The sequence below is a fragment of the Bidens hawaiensis genome, unplaced genomic scaffold (genome assembly GCF_021521415.1).
Source record: "Bidens hawaiensis isolate Kalapana, Puna unplaced genomic scaffold, B.hawaiensis_p1.1 tig00034685_1, whole genome shotgun sequence".
NCBI lineage: Eukaryota > Viridiplantae > Streptophyta > Magnoliopsida > Asterales > Asteraceae > Bidens > Bidens hawaiensis.
The window spans coordinates 75,794-92,732 of NW_027496017.1; positions in this window are offsets into that span (position 1 = coordinate 75,794).

Sequence of the window (16,939 nt, forward strand, 5' to 3'; positions counted from 1 at the left end):
ATGGTTTCCATCGATGAATATCGATGTATCTAATGTAAAAAGATTAGCCAACAACGTAAAGACGATAATAAGTTTCCATAATTTTGTTTATTTTAATTTTGAACAAATCATATTTTAATATTATATTAAAGACAAAAATATATAAATAATTAAAAGATGGAGATCAAGACATTTACTAATTGACATAAACAAAGGAACCTCAAGGATAAAACCAAACGGCATGCATTATAATTTTCTGTTTTTTATTCCATAACTTGTCCTGCGAAAATAACACCATAAATTATCGTCATTAGTAAAACAAATTAATTCATATGGATACAGACATATTTATATATTGACACAAATAAAACAATTACATTATAACTTACTTCTAAACAAAGTTATAGAATACTTTTAACATTTATTTTTTTTAGGCTTTGATATATGAAACTTTTTAACGTGTTTTAAACAAAGCAAGGATTCTTTAAGCCACAGGGTATATATTCACACCCCTTAACTTCACGAACTATTGTAGACGTCACATCACCTACTTTACTCATTTCAATCCACCTCTAAAGAAATGGCTTAACGCCTCTTAACCCTTCACAAATTAATTTAAACATAAATTATATATTATTTTGTGTGTACGTAAAATGTTTTAAAGCCCGTTAACACTTTAACTCATCTTGTCTTCAACGCCCTTTTACCCATGAAGGAGGTGATGTTACGCTAGTTAACCCTTGCCAAATCAGCCTTAACGCCATGGACATTAAGCCATTAAGGTATACCCGAGGTTTTTATACGTGTGAATTGAATTCTTTCCGCATGTGTTTAACTCACATTTTTAGTCATAAAATATCAGTACTATATTATACTCCGTAATACATATGGTGAGAAAAACAAATTTAGATCATATTTAAAAGCATTATAATGATTACCATTTTTTTTATTAAAAGCATTACTTATTGTTCCTTAATCCATATTAATGAAGAAATAAAGTGAAGGAACCATCTCTACTACATAAAAGGCAATGTGATCTTCTTGCAAAAATTAATAATGGTACAACTTACATACTTAGTACTTTGCCTAAGTAAAATTTTAATTTTAGCTATTTAGCAAATTAAGCTATATGTTTAGCCCTTCTAATAATAATATAAGTTGTAAAGCCATACCAAATTAAGTTGAGTTAGTCTTGGCTCAACATAGCTTGTTAACAACGCGTTTGTTCCCTCCTCTAGTTTGTGTCTGTGTGTGTACACTACTAAGGTGTTTGCACAATGCGGCAAAGTACACATGTATTGGTAATCATGTAACATGCATTTTTTAAATAAAAACTATAACAATATTATACTCAAATTAAAGATTATAAAATGCTCGTTTACACAATGTATGTTTCTTTAAAAAATTTAATGTTTGGAAAAGTTATGACCATTTAAAAATCGTTGGTTAAGTTGTTCCAAATAAACAAATGAACACAAACAAACACGTACTCTTCTAGTTCATGTTTGTCCCTTAAGAAAACTAACGTGTTTTTTATCATTAATGTTCGTTATTATCTTAAAAAAACAATTCACGAATATAAATGAACACAAATACAAATAAACAAACATCGATAAGAATTAAACGTGAATATTTAGACATGAAGTCCAAGTACCATGATATATTGTTACATCCAACATTTTGAAAGTAAACAAAGATAAAGTCTAAAATCCTAGAAAATTCAAAAGTTAAGTGGAAAACGAGCTTTGAAACACCATCTTCAAATCACACAATTATTCCCGCATCTACTCCAAAGAGTACTCGCTCTACCAGATGAAAAAACATTGGCCTATCCGGCTATCCATATACCTAGACATATGATTTAAACAAATTATCTAAAGTACGCGCACTATACCGCACATGAAACAACAATCCATAACAGTCACTGATTTTCATCTAGAATTGCTTCAAATTTCGGGGTTAAACTTTAAGTTTATACACAGAAATCTGTGACTGGACGCGTTATTTTTGTTTGTTTATTAAACAAATAACTTCCAACTGGACGTGTCATTTTGTAAATTAAGTTAATATTGAACACTCCGTTAGACATTTTCATGATGTTAAACTGTTTGACTAATCTGCACCCTTTATTTAGTTGTATTTACTTGTTATTGATATTGTGTGTTGACACCTTAAAAGACCGCAATGAAACCAAACACTTTATTGAGTTTTGACACGGTCAGATCAAGACCCGTGTTGCATAAAAATGAAAAACACAATTCTCATGCTAAGTCCTGAATTCTTCCTCATAAAAAAAATGGAAAACATCTTGATCGACATAAACTGATAATTAAGGGTATGCATGGGTCAGTTTAGGTTTAGGTTAATTTGTTTTAGGCTCAAACAAAAGCAAAACCTCGAGAATTCTGTTTTTGATTTAATCGTCTTGTTTATGTATTTTATGATTTTTAATTTCTAGTTATGGTTATTTTTTGGGTTTTACGGTTTGGGCTTTAATGGCCCAAATGAACGCGTTAGTATTTGAGTAAAAAATAAAACTTCATTACCATCTTCTATTCGTCCAAAATATCATCGATCCAAGTAATCTAGTCGTAGCCCGTGATCATATATGGCATATTGCAATAATCAACACAACGTGACGACGAAATTCAGTTTTTCGGAACCATACAAAAACTGAAAGTTTGTTTGTTGGTTTTATATCTTTTGCCTTTTGGCGGTTTTGGTTTTATATCTTTTGGTTATTCCGGTTCAACTATGTTGGTTATTAATTCGGGTTAATGTCTATAAGAACTATGGTTACAGTGAACCTCCGGAGCAGTAAACCATAGTTTCTATATACGTGTACCCGTGGATGAGCAACATAATCATATCTTTAAAAGAGATGGAAATGGAAATAAATATTAAAAAACCGTAAAACTCTACACAATGAATAATACTCTAGAAGGAAGAATCAATAGTTCAATACGTTATACGTTTACAAACCATATTGGGCCTGTTACCCCTGGTGTCATGTCATTTTTGTATCTACTACTGGGCCAAGATAATATCAAATTCCACAATGAAGTGGTTGTGTGATATGTGGAATTGTGGATTGTGGAGGTTGAGGGCCTGATGGGTTTTTGTTTTTGGATTTTGATTTGGACTTGGAATAAGGACTATCTAATTTGTATGGGCTGTCATTTTCATCCGAAATCCGACCCGAATGAGTATTAACCCGAACCCAAAAGTACTCGTACTCATGAAACCCAAACCCTAATCTTACAAACCCGAGTACAACCCGAACTAATACGAGTAGAGTATCAAGTACTTTTTTATGGGTTTCGGGTATACCCCAATAACCTATTTGACTAACTCTTTAATTCATTTATTTTATATCCTACCTTGACATATTCAACTCATTGGTAGTGATATGTGAAATTATTTTAGTTTTTAAATATCATGTGGCTCATGGAGAAAATTTTCACATTGCATCATGTTAATTTTGTTATATAGCATGTTTTAGAAAAAGTTGTATATAAATATTACTCAATTTCCCTTATATATAAAAAAGGAACTATGTGTTATCCTAAAACTATATGTATATTTAATAAGAAAAAACATATCAATTTTTATCAGTGTTAAGGTGTCACATATTTAATCAGCGTTAAAAGAACTAAATGTTAAAAGATTGTGTATTTTGGGTTATGTGGTTTGTTGTTTGCTTATGTAAGTTAAATTTTAAAGATGATATATTTGCTAGAATTTTAGCATATATGTACACTTATAGTTTTTTAGGTCAAATACTTGAAACCCGATTGACCTGTACTCATAAAACCCGAATCTGAATAACCCGAACCCGAGTAACCCGGGAGAGATTAGGGTCAGGTATGAGTACTCAAAATAAAATTTCCAACCCCGAGAAACCTGAAACCCAAAAGTACAACCCGAATAACACCGCTAGTCGATTATATATACGGCCTACTGATGGGTGACAAAAGCCATCAAAAAAATTGATTGAAACAAGAATTGTGAATTGTGATTATTATCTAACTAATACCATGCTAAGTTAAATTTAAAGCTGCATTCCACCTTGAGCTTTGAAACCCGAATACTTATTAACCCGACCCTAATAAACTCAAACTGATTAACACAAATCTCATTTGGGTCAGTAAACGGGTAAGATTCCTACAACATAAAACCAAAAAACTCGACCCAAAAAACCTGAAACCCGATTGAAAAACCCAAACAACACCCCTAGTTAAAAGTTATAACTAAACACTTATAATACAATATCAGTAACTATAATTAACAAAAGGTAAATCACCTAAAGAAAAAATGTCAATACGGTCGAAAGTAAATAGCACGTCATTTTGTAAGCAAAGAAATCCATCGTTCAATCTAGCTTAAACTTTGTATTTTCAAACCATGACACTTTTATTGAAACAAATGAAGTACTATTCAGGATTCATTAGATTTTTATGTTTTTAGAGGGCTGAAGTTCACCAGGTGATATTCTGATTTATTATAAGCATTGCATGTTTGGTGTTAAGTATTAGAAATCACCCGCGATACTTTATTAGTTTGGACTTTGGAGAGATGCAAAAACTATGTACCGAAATGGAATTCATGACTTTTCTTTTAGAAGAACCACACAGTAATAATATAATTCTCTTTAACTTTAAATTAGTATTGTTGTGAAACAAGCCTAATAGCCAAACATGTGAGAAAGAGATGTAGAGAGAAAGATGGTGATTTCATTAATCAGGTGTGTTCTACAATATGATACAAAGATATGTATATATAGGAGAAGATAACTTGGAGTAAAAGCCTAACTATATTTGGTATTAATAACCACAATAATATATATTTATAACACTCCCCCTTGGTTATCAACTCGATACGCTTGGAGATGTTGCCTCATTAAAAACCTTACTAAAAAAACCCAGTGGGACAAAACCATAGCTAAGGGAAAAAGAGTGCAACACGTATTGTCTCCCCCTGATTTATATATCCTTTAAAACGGTATATATCGATCTTCCGTGAAAGTTACCCAAAACTTTTGTGGTCAATCATTTGCGTCTTCGTCACTTGACATTTGAATCTTTAAGTTGAATAATGTTGTATGATCTTCACATGAAAACTTCTATTGCTTAATCTGGTAAACACTATGACCTTAATGTGTTTCTCTGCATAAACAAAACTAACCAAACTTGTTTTGATGGGTTAGTAAAATATAAACACATATCTTTCATACCTGAAATATATGTTTTAGCTCATTCGGATGTCTCCTAGCATGACACATGCTGATAAATATAAACAAGAAAATAATAATCCTATATAACTAACAGTATGACATAATGCATATATGCATTATGATATTTCCAATAATATTTCATATTCATATAGGAAATGATATAGAGTCATTATTTGACATTCTTTAACGTGCTAAATTGATTAAATTTGTCCATGATAAAATGTCTCAACATTTTTTAGTTCTTCGATGGATTTATAAACATATAATTACACATATACTCGAACTATAAGTCGAGCAATAATCACACATTGTCAAGGTCTTTGAAAAAATAATTTTCTCTTTAAAAGTTCATAAGTTTCTCTTGATGATGTGTACATCATGAGTGTATGATTTTGGTGAACTTTTAAGAGTGAAATTTTGATAAAAAGTATGGCTATTTATATCCAACTTATCTCCCTCTTTATCAAAATGTCTCTTGATTTGTATCAAGCTCAATCCGATTAACCATACTTAATAAGCATAAATCCATGCATTTACCAATTCATCATGAACTTCTTTCCAACTTGACAAATTATGCATGTGTATTCACTTTATAGGATTTTTGCTGCATAAACTTGCTCATTTAAAAACATCAATTTTGTATTACGTATCATCCATATTGAACCATTTCTTTGTTTATTGAGATATTGTACTCATAATATAGATTCTCTTCTATGTGTATGCTTATTGATGCACAAAAATTCCATCATTAAGATGTATTAGTTAACCTTTCAGGTATTCAACTATCTCAGGAAACTCTTTAGGAGTTCTATTTATGTTCAACTTTCAATAACCGCAACATATTCAAATATGACTCTATACACAAAAATCATTGTATTCTCGAGAACTTACTTTTACATGATTTGTTAATTCAAATCGTTCAAAAACTTTCTTGTAAACTTTCAGTATCAACTGAATCATAATATTTATTGGACGCATATCAATTCTCTCTTTATATTACCAGACTTTTTAGTTATCGGAAAGTCATTGCTTCCACCATTGGAGAATGTGTCTCCTCAATCCTCATAATTAATCATGGGTCTTTGCAAAAAAAATTTGTGCCATCAATTTTGCTTTATATCACTTGATGAATTTTCATAACTCATATACAAGACCCGTTTGTATCTAACACATTTTACAACTTTAGTTGTACGGACTGCTGGTCCAACAAACTTTCCGTTATTTAAAGAATTCAACTATGCCCTGTTTGCGTTTTTCCACTTCGGCCAATCAATTTTTTATAGGCAGATTTAGAATCTTGATCCTCATCATCATTTCAAGCGCTAATTATATATATAAATAAAATTATAACGACGTCGACTTTATTTCAATTCCATATATCTTTGTAGACATGATACAATATAATTTATTGAGAGCTCTTTGTTTTCAGGTACCTAAGGTTCTTCAAGAACCATCATGTCTAATCTCTTTCATGAGACCTTTTTATTGTGCCTCGACTTGACCATCTTTATTACTTGCTCCAATTAGCGTGGAAATTTAATCTTTGGAATCGATTGGTCTACCATGTTACACGTGTGTATTAGACACATTATCAACATGCTTTTGTCCTTCTTAGACAACTTTAAATGGAGCATTAGCAGTTGGTATATGTCTTAGATAGACACTCTATTTTGGTCAGTGAATTGTCTGGTAATTGATTCGATAAGTTGTATACATGAATTATCCTTTGTATTTTCAGTTTATTTAATCTAGTTTGAGGATCAATGATAATTCATTCCAACTAAATTCATTTTCCAACTGCCTTATATCTCCCCCTGATGTTGGGAACATCAATTCACTAAAGTGAAAACCAATGAGCCATAAGCAAATATCTCAATAATGGCTCTAAGTATTTAATCATATATAATATTTAATACCGACATAAATTCCCAACTTCCTTTGTGGTCTCATCTTTGTGTCTTGTGGTGGATTTTCAGTATATAACACATACGAAATATTAGATGAGAAGTATTTGACTACTGACAAAAAACCAATTGCAATGGGGAGGAAGTATCATAACTTGTTGGCTTGATGTGAATAAGTTTAAAGACATGTAAAATGTACTCAAATACAAACATGAATCTTTGCTCTCGTGATAATTGCCTTTGCAACCAATTACAGACGTTGAGTAATCGTATTTAACGAAACAATATATGTAAGAACATATTTATGAAGTTTAACACTTATTCCAATGATCATTATTAACTTAGAAATCAAATTCATTATTATAACCGAATGTAAATATACCAATATGGAATAATATGTTTGCTATCTTATAGCTAAGCCATAGATCATGCAAACTGAAGTTGCGATCTTGATAACCATTTAGACGATGCATCGATTTTGAAAACACTAAATGGTATCATGTGAGCATTTGTGTATCCTTTTCTCATTTCCATAATGTTTAGGGATTTACACCCTTTCTCAGTTGGTAAACAAACAATTCTCCTTGAGAGCAATATTACATGTATAAATTAGGAATAATCTTTTGGTTCTTCAATAAATTTCACATCACTGACTCGGTGTGGTCTAACCGGTCATACCATTAGATATCCATAAACTACAGGTTTATGATTGTATATGTATTATACTTATTTAATACAACACTATAAATATGAGAGAACATTGTATTATCGCTTCAAGCAATCATGTGATTTCACATTTGTGTTACATATTTTGTTCTCATATGTGATCAATCCATTTTCCAATTCTAGTGCTCGATCTCATTATTAGTATGATCATCCTTACTATCTTTTAAATTATGCCAATGATCACAACGATCAATATATATTCACTTCAGGGAATGGGGTATAACAAAACCAATTTCATGGTTTTTCATTATTCATCAAACAACTGATATAAAATCATATCAAACATTTCATATGTTTTAATGATATGCTACTTCAGGAGCATACTTAAGGTTTGACTGATGAAAAATTAATGTTTTCGATTTTTTCTCATAATTAATCTTCTCTTCATATAACAAGTATTGAGAAGTAATTACATGAATGAGTCATGTAAGTTTTATCATACTAAATTTTGGAACCTTCAACAATGAGATTTAGGAAATATGACACTTGAGGTGCCATATATAAGTGCATTTATCTCTTTCATTAGAGTAATAAAGAAAAAACCAAAACTTTGGTCAGTTGTAAGCATACATAATGTGAAATAATAGAGTACCCACCATTATAACATTTCAACATATAAAATATAAGTTATAGTATAACATTATGAGATAAGAGTTTTCATTACTTACAAACAAATGTATATGATTTATGTACGTATTAACTATCAACCATTCACAAATATTTATCAATTTACTTGGAAACAAAAAATGAATATCTCTATCAACTTATTATTTCACTTAATAACACATTATCATTTATGTCTTGTGAAGTTTTCACATATTCGAATCTTATACAACTTAGGAATTATAATTAACAGTGTTATATGAAGATGCTTACGATAATATATACAACAATCATCATCATGGTGAATATAAAAATAAGACAAAACCAATAAAATATATATCAAACTTATTTACCATACTATAATGGTTCAATGCTAAAAGTTTATTAACAACACATTTGAGGTTTGACTACGAAATAAAAAGGGTTACTCAAATGCTCTATTACGATCCATAATTAAGTTATATATAACCATTATAAGAAAAATTTAGGTACCATCACAAATACAATATATATATATTTTTTTTTAATTTCCAAACTTGATTAATTTTATGCATGTTAAAAGTCATACATATTTTACGATGATACTCTTTCTTCTAATGTCGTAAATAAAATATTCAGTTTCACAAATATATACTTGTATATATGATTTAATCAAATTTTCAAATTGTTATATTAAATATAAAATCAATCATTTAATTTAAAATATCTTCAATATATTCAATATATCTTGACCCAAATTTGTAGTTCATCAGTTATAACATAATAATATCAACAATAAGATAACATCCATAAATATCGGTTTTATTTATATCACAATCAATTATAACATATAAAGATTTGATTTCATAATTTTTTTTATAAACTAAAAAAAACTAATTTATAAAAACATAATCTTCTTTGATTTTAATAGCTGAAGAAATCAAAAAATAATCTCCTTAACTTAGAGAAGAAACTTCTAAAATATGTGATATTGTGAAATACTTTATTATCATTATGTTACATGTGATGTTCCGGCCTTTGCATTTATCTTATTATCTCTTATAAATTCAAACAACAAAAAAAATCATAAAATAAGCATATCATAATTTTCTTTAGTAGTTATCACAATATTCAAATATATAACTATTTTGTTTTTAGGAGCATAAAGAAGAAGTTTATTGCAAAACGAACAAACAAAACTCACTCAGTTAAATTTTAGAATAACTAAACCATAAACTGTACCGATCAAAATATTTAATTTAATGTCAAGTAGAAAGAAATCATATTACAGAAGCCATCTAAATTTAATTTAACTCTATGAAAGTATTACGAAGCATAGCCATGGTAACAAGATTTGGTTTTTAAGAATACATGATAAATCTAAACATATCCATTTAAATATCCATGTTGTAAAAATTATTAAACTATTCATTCTAGAAGGAAGAAAAATAAAAAAAATGCAAGGTTCCAATTGATATGAGCATAAAGGATTGTAAATTGAAGTACCTTTTGTAAGCCGTGTATTCAGATTTTAGTATAAACAATTGCAAGATGATCTGATTGATTCCTACCCACGGCTCATGAAGATGTAATCCGACTCCAAAAGCAACTCGTGCTGATAACGTGTTGTGAAACAAGCCTAATAGCCAAATATGTGAGAAATAGATATAAGGAGAAAGATGGTTTTCATTAATCAGGTGTGTTCTACAATATGATACAATAATATGTATATATAGGAGAAGATAACTTGGAGAAAAAGCCTAACTATATTTGGTATTGATAACCACAATAATATATATTTATAACAAGTATGTCAATGTTTAAGTTAATAAATAAATTAGTATACATTAAACATAGTTGTTAACAATTTAAAAAGTAAGGTGTAAAAGTAGAATTTTAAAGTATTAATATGCAAAAATTATTAAAGAAATATACATTTTCGGTTAAAAAAGGTTGTATTCGTATAAACTAGCTAGTGAATATGTTGCGTGTTTGGTTTTATGTGTGATACGAATTTTAGATACGTGTCATGAAAGCTCGATTAGCTAACCTCCAAACACTAGCCGCTTGATGGTCCTAACTCTATACATAGATAATTAGATACATATTAGTGCTATGTAATGATAACAAAAGAGAAATAAGAAGATGACTCCTTAAATTTAAAGCAAGTCGTTTCAAAAGAGCACATAAATATCATCAAACTGGAAGTGTTGATTTACACCGGTTGTCGTCCATGGATTGCATAGGTGAAAGGTGGTTCTCATGACCAGACCATAACATCAGATGGTTGGTGCCTGGTGGCTTGGTGCAACTTGCTATTCTTTTTATTATTATGTAATCATAAACTATATTTAAACTCGTGTATTACACAAAAAAGAGAGTGCTAATTAGTTTGAATGAACATGAACATTTAGAAATTACGAAATGATAATGTGAAAATCAGGGGTGGCTAGAGCCTAGGGATGTTTTAAATTTGGCTTGATTTTAGCTGATGTTTTATCTTTAATTTAAGTATGATGTTGGTGTATAGAAAATAATAATTAATTAAAAAACTTCAAAAGGTGGGTTTTTTTCTCAGTTTTGTACAACATTTTTGCAATGGAATACTACATTTTTTATGTTGAAATTTACATACTACATGTTCTGTCCTAATTTTTTTGTGCTTGATTTTTTGTACTGAATTTGTTTTGTTGTAATTTGAGAAGAAAATGTGACTAAAGCTTGGATTTTAGCACCTAAATGTCAAATTTAGGGGTCCTCACTTATATGGGTAATACTTTTTTGTTTTTTTCCTAATAAAGCAAACTATTGAATAATTAATATTTCTATAAGTCAATGAGCTTGTGATTCGTAAGGAAGAGATTTAGTGTTTTATGTAAACAATGTTTGATTTCTTCTCTCATTATTTAGTTTTAACGACACCAGGTGATGATGAGAGAGTAGATGAGTATGTGGTGTTTACTAGTTGGATCCTTAAACTGACGAGTTTTATCTTACCACACTGTTGTGTCTTCGGACGAGTGTTCACGAGCCTTAGGTGAGGGTTTTTCCTAAAACCGGAAGACGAGTATATCATGATAAATTTAACCAATAGTCCATTTTAATGATCTAGCCATTAAAAAAATGTTTCTATAAATAATTCGCCAGTGATGGCTATTGTGATAGTTGCCTATCATAAATCGAGAAGTCAAAATCAGGCGTACCAGGCATGGCTTCTAGAAGGATTTTGGGTACAACGATGACACACCAATTAATTGCCAACCGCCAAACCATTCATGATATGTTCCATCCAATGTTCATCACACATGACTGGTAAAATGTACTCAAATACAAACATGAATCTTTGCTCTCGTGATAATTGCCTTTGCAACCAATTACAGACGTTGAGTGATCGTATTTAACGAAACAATATATGTAAGAACATATTTATGAAGTTTAACACTTATTCCAATGATCATTATTAACTTAGAAATCAAATTCATTATTATAACCGAATGTAAATATACCAATATGGAATAATATGTTTGCTATCTTATAGCTAAGCCATAGATCATGCAAACTGAAGTTGCGATCTTGATAACCATTTAGACGATGCATCGATTTTGAAAACACTAAATGGTATCATGTGAGCATTTGTGTATCCTTTTCTCATTTCCATAATGTTTAGGGATTTACACCCTTTCTCAGTTGGTAAACAAACAATTCTCCTTGAGAGCAATATTACATGTATAAATTAGGAATAATCTTTTGGTTCTTCAATAAATTTCACATCACTGACTCGGTGTGGTCTAACCGGTCATACCATTAGATATCCATAAACTACAGGTTTATGATTGTATATGTATTATACTTATTTAATACAACACTATAAATATGAGAGAACATTGTATTATCGCTTCAAGCAATCATGTGATTTCACATTTGTGTTACATATTTTGTTCTCATATGTGATCTATCCATTTTCCAATTCTAGTGCTCGATCTCATTATTAGTATGATCATCCTTACTATCTTTTAAATTATGCCAATGATCACAACGATCAATATATATTCACTTCAGGGAATGGGGTATAACAAAACCAATTTCATGGTTTTTCATTATTCATCAAACAACTGATATAAAATCATATCAAACATTTCATATGTTTTAATGATATGCTACTTCAGGAGCATACTTAAGGTTTGACTGATGAAAAATTATCGTTTTCGATTTTTTCTCATAATTAATCTTCTCTTCATATAACAAGTATTGTGAAGTAATTACATGAATGAGTCATGTAAGTTTTATCATACTAAATTTTGGAACCTTCAACAATGAGATTTAGGAAATATGACACTTGAGGTGCCATATATAAGTACATTTATCTCTTTCATTAGAGTAATAAAGAAAAAACCAAAACTTTGGTCAGTTGTAAGCATACATAATGTGAAATAATAGAGTACCCACCATTATAACATTTCAACATATAAAATATAAGTTATAGTATAACATTATGAGATAAGAGTTTTCATTACTTACAAACAAATGTATATGATTTATGTACGTATTAACTATCAACCATTCACAAATATTTATCAATTTACTTGGAAACAAAAAATGACTATCTCTATCAACTTATTATTTCACTTAATAACACATTATCATTTATGTCTTGTGAAGTTTTCACATATTCGAATCTTATACAACTTAGGAATTATAATTAACAGTGTTATATGAAGATGCTTACGATAATATATACAACAATCATCATCATGGTGAATATAAAAATAAGACAAAACCAATAAAATATATATCAAACTTATTTACCATACTATATTGGTTCAATGCTAAAAGTTTATTAACAACACATTTGAGGTTTGACTACGAAATAAAAAGGGTTACTCAAATGCTCTATTACGATCCATAATTAAGTTATATATAACCATTATAAGAAAAATTTAGGTACCATCACAAATAAAATATATATATATATATATTTTTAATTTCCAAACTTGATTAATTTTATGCATGTTAAAAGTCATACATATTTTACGATGATACTCTTTCTTCTAATGTCGTAAATAAAATATTCAGTTTCACAAATATATACTTGTATATATGATTTAATCAAATTTTCAAATTGTTATATTAAATATAAAATCAATCATTTAATTTAAAATATCTTCAATATATTCAATATATCTTGACCCAAATTTGTAGTTCATCAGTTATAACATAATAATATCAACAATAAGATAACATCCATAAATATCGGTTTTATTTATATCACAATCAATTATAACATATAAAGATTTGATTTCATAATTTTTTTTATAAACTAAAAAAAACTAATTTATAAAAACATAATCTTCTTTGATTTTAATAGCTGAAGAAATCAAAAAATAATCTCCTTAACTTAGAGAAGAAACTTCTAAAATATGTGATATTGTGAAATACTTTATTATCATTATGTTACATGTGATGTTCCGGCCTTTGCATTTATCTTATTATCTCTTATAAATTCAAACAACAAAAAAAATCATAAAATAAGCATATCATAATTTTCTTTAGTAGTTATCACAATATTCAAATATATAACTATTTTGTTTTTAGGAGCATATAGAAGAAGTTTATTGCAAAACGAACAAACACAACTCACTCAGTTATATTTTAGAATAACTAAACCATAAACTGTACCGATCAAAATATTTAATTTAATGTCAAGTAGAAAGAAATCATATTACAGAAGCCATCTAAATTTAATTTAACTCTATGAAAGTATTACGAAGCATAGCCATGGTAACAAGATTTGGTTTTTAAGAATACATGATAAATCTAAACATATCCATTTAAATATCCATGTTGTAAAAATTATTAAACTATTCATTCTAGAAGGAAGAAAAATAAAAAAAATGCAAGGTTCCAATTGATATGAGCATAAAGGATTGTAAATTGAAGTACCTTTTGTAAGCCGTGTATTCAGATTTTAGTATAAACAATTGCAAGATGATCTGATTGATTCCTACCCACGGCTCATGAAGATGTAATCCGACTCCAAAAGCAACTCGTGCTGATAACGTGTTGTGAAACAAGCCTAATAGCCAAATATGTGAGAAATAGATATAAGGAGAAAGATGGTTTTCATTAATCAGGTGTGTTCTACAATATGATACAATAATATGTATATATAGGAGAAGATAACTTGGAGAAAAAGCCTAACTATATTTGGTATTGATAACCACAATAATATATATTTATAACAAGTATGTCAATGTTTAAGTTAATAAATAAATTAGTATACATTAAACATAGTTGTTAACAATTTAAAAAGTAAGGTGTAAAAGTAGAATTTTAAAGTATTAATATGCAAAAATTATTAAAGAAATATACATTTTCGGTTAAAAAAGGTTGTATTCGTATAAACTAGCTAGTGAATATGTTGCGTGTTTGGTTTTATGTGTGATACGAATTTTAGATACGTGTCATGAAAGCTCGATTAGCTAACCTCCAAACACTAGCCGCTTGATGGTCCTAACTCTATACATAGATAATTAGATACATATTAGTGCTATGTAATGATAACAAAAGAGAAATAAGAAGATGACTCCTTAAATTTAAAGCAAGTCGTTTCAAAAGAGCACATAAATATCATCAAACTGGAAGTGTTGATTTACACCGGTTGTCGTCCATGGATTGCATAGGTGAAAGGTGGTTCTCATGACCAGACCATAACATCAGATGGTTGGTGCCTGGTGGCTTGGTGCAACTTGCTATTCTTTTTATTATTATGTAATCATAAACTATATTTAAACTCGTGTATTACACAAAAAAGAGAGTGCTAATTAGTTTGAATGAACATGAACATTTAGAAATTACGAAATGATAATGTGAAAATCAGGGGTGGCTAGAGCCTAGGGATGTTTTAAATTTGGCTTGATTTTAGCTGATGTTTTATCTTTAATTTAAGTATGATGTTGGTGTATAGAAAATAATAATTAGTTAAAAAACTTCAAAAAGTGGGTTTTTTTCTCAGTTTTGTACAACATTTTTGCAATGGAATACTACATTTTTTATGTTGAAATTTACATACTACATGTTCTGTCCTAATTTTTTTGTGCTTGATTTTTTGTACTGAATTTGTTTTGTTGTAATTTGAGAAGAAAATGTGACTAAAGCTTGGATTTTAGCACCTAAATGTCAATTTTAGGGGTCCTCACTTATATGGGTAATACTTTTTTGTTTTTTTCCTAATAAAGCAAACTATTGAATAATTAATATTTCTATAAGTCAATGAGCTTGTGATTCGTAAGGAAGAGATTTAGTGTTTTATGTAAACAATGTTTGATTTCTTCTCTCATTATTTAGTTTTAACGACACCAGGTGATGATGAGAGAGTAGATGAGTAGGTGGTGTTTACTAGTTGGATCCTTAAACTGACGAGTTTTATCTTACCACACTGTTGTGTCTTCGGACGAGTGTTCACGAGCCTTAGGTGAGGGTTTTTCCTAAAACCGGAAGACGAGTATATCATGATAAATTTAACCAATAGTCCATTTTAATGATCTAGCCATTAAAAAAATGTTTCTATAAATAATTCGCCAGTGATGGCTATTGTGATAGTTGCCTATCATAAATCGAGAAGTCAAAATCAGGCGTACCAGGCATGGCTTCTAGAAGGATTTTGGGTACAATGATGACACACCAATTAATTGCCAACCGCCAAACCATTCAAGATATGTTCCATCCAATGTTCATCACACATGACGCAATACTACATAGTTACATCCCAACTAGCATCTATATATAGTTCTATATAGTTACATGACTCAATACATCTTACATAATAAAAATTATTATATATAATTCGATATATAGTTCTGTCAACTTCATTTTATTTTTTTAATTATAATTTATTGGTATATAATAACCTATATTAGGCTATTAGCAATGCTTTAATTTTATTGTTATAACAACTCTGTCCAACAAAAAAGTAATACTGTGTTAGACGATTTTTAAAACAACAAGAGTGCTGTAAATTGTTTAAAATTATATAATTAAATGTAAGGGACAAACTGAACATTTCAGTTATAAGTAAAAATTTCTCTTAGGCTATACGTTTTCAGAACAATTTTTACATTCTGTTAGGCCATACGTTCCGGCTCACCCTTTATCCTCCTGAACACTCCACCCACATGTTGACGTCATCAACTTGTCATGAAGTGCCCAAAGACGGCCCGGCCTCAACTTTTCAACTTTTTTTTCAAAATGTTCTTACGATTTGATGAAACTATAAAAGTGTTGTTAGTAAATTCAAACACACTTAAATCACATAACAAATCTGTCTTTTTATAAGAGAAAGCTTACTTAACTTCTTGCGCCTTTTGGATAAGGTCATGTACGTCCACTCACTTGTCGTCGGATCCTTAATGGTGTGGATCCTCACGATCACCTCAACTATTCACGGTGCTACAACAATATGTTAAAATCATTATTAGCTATTAAACAACTATGACTTAAGTAAATAGTAAAAATTAAT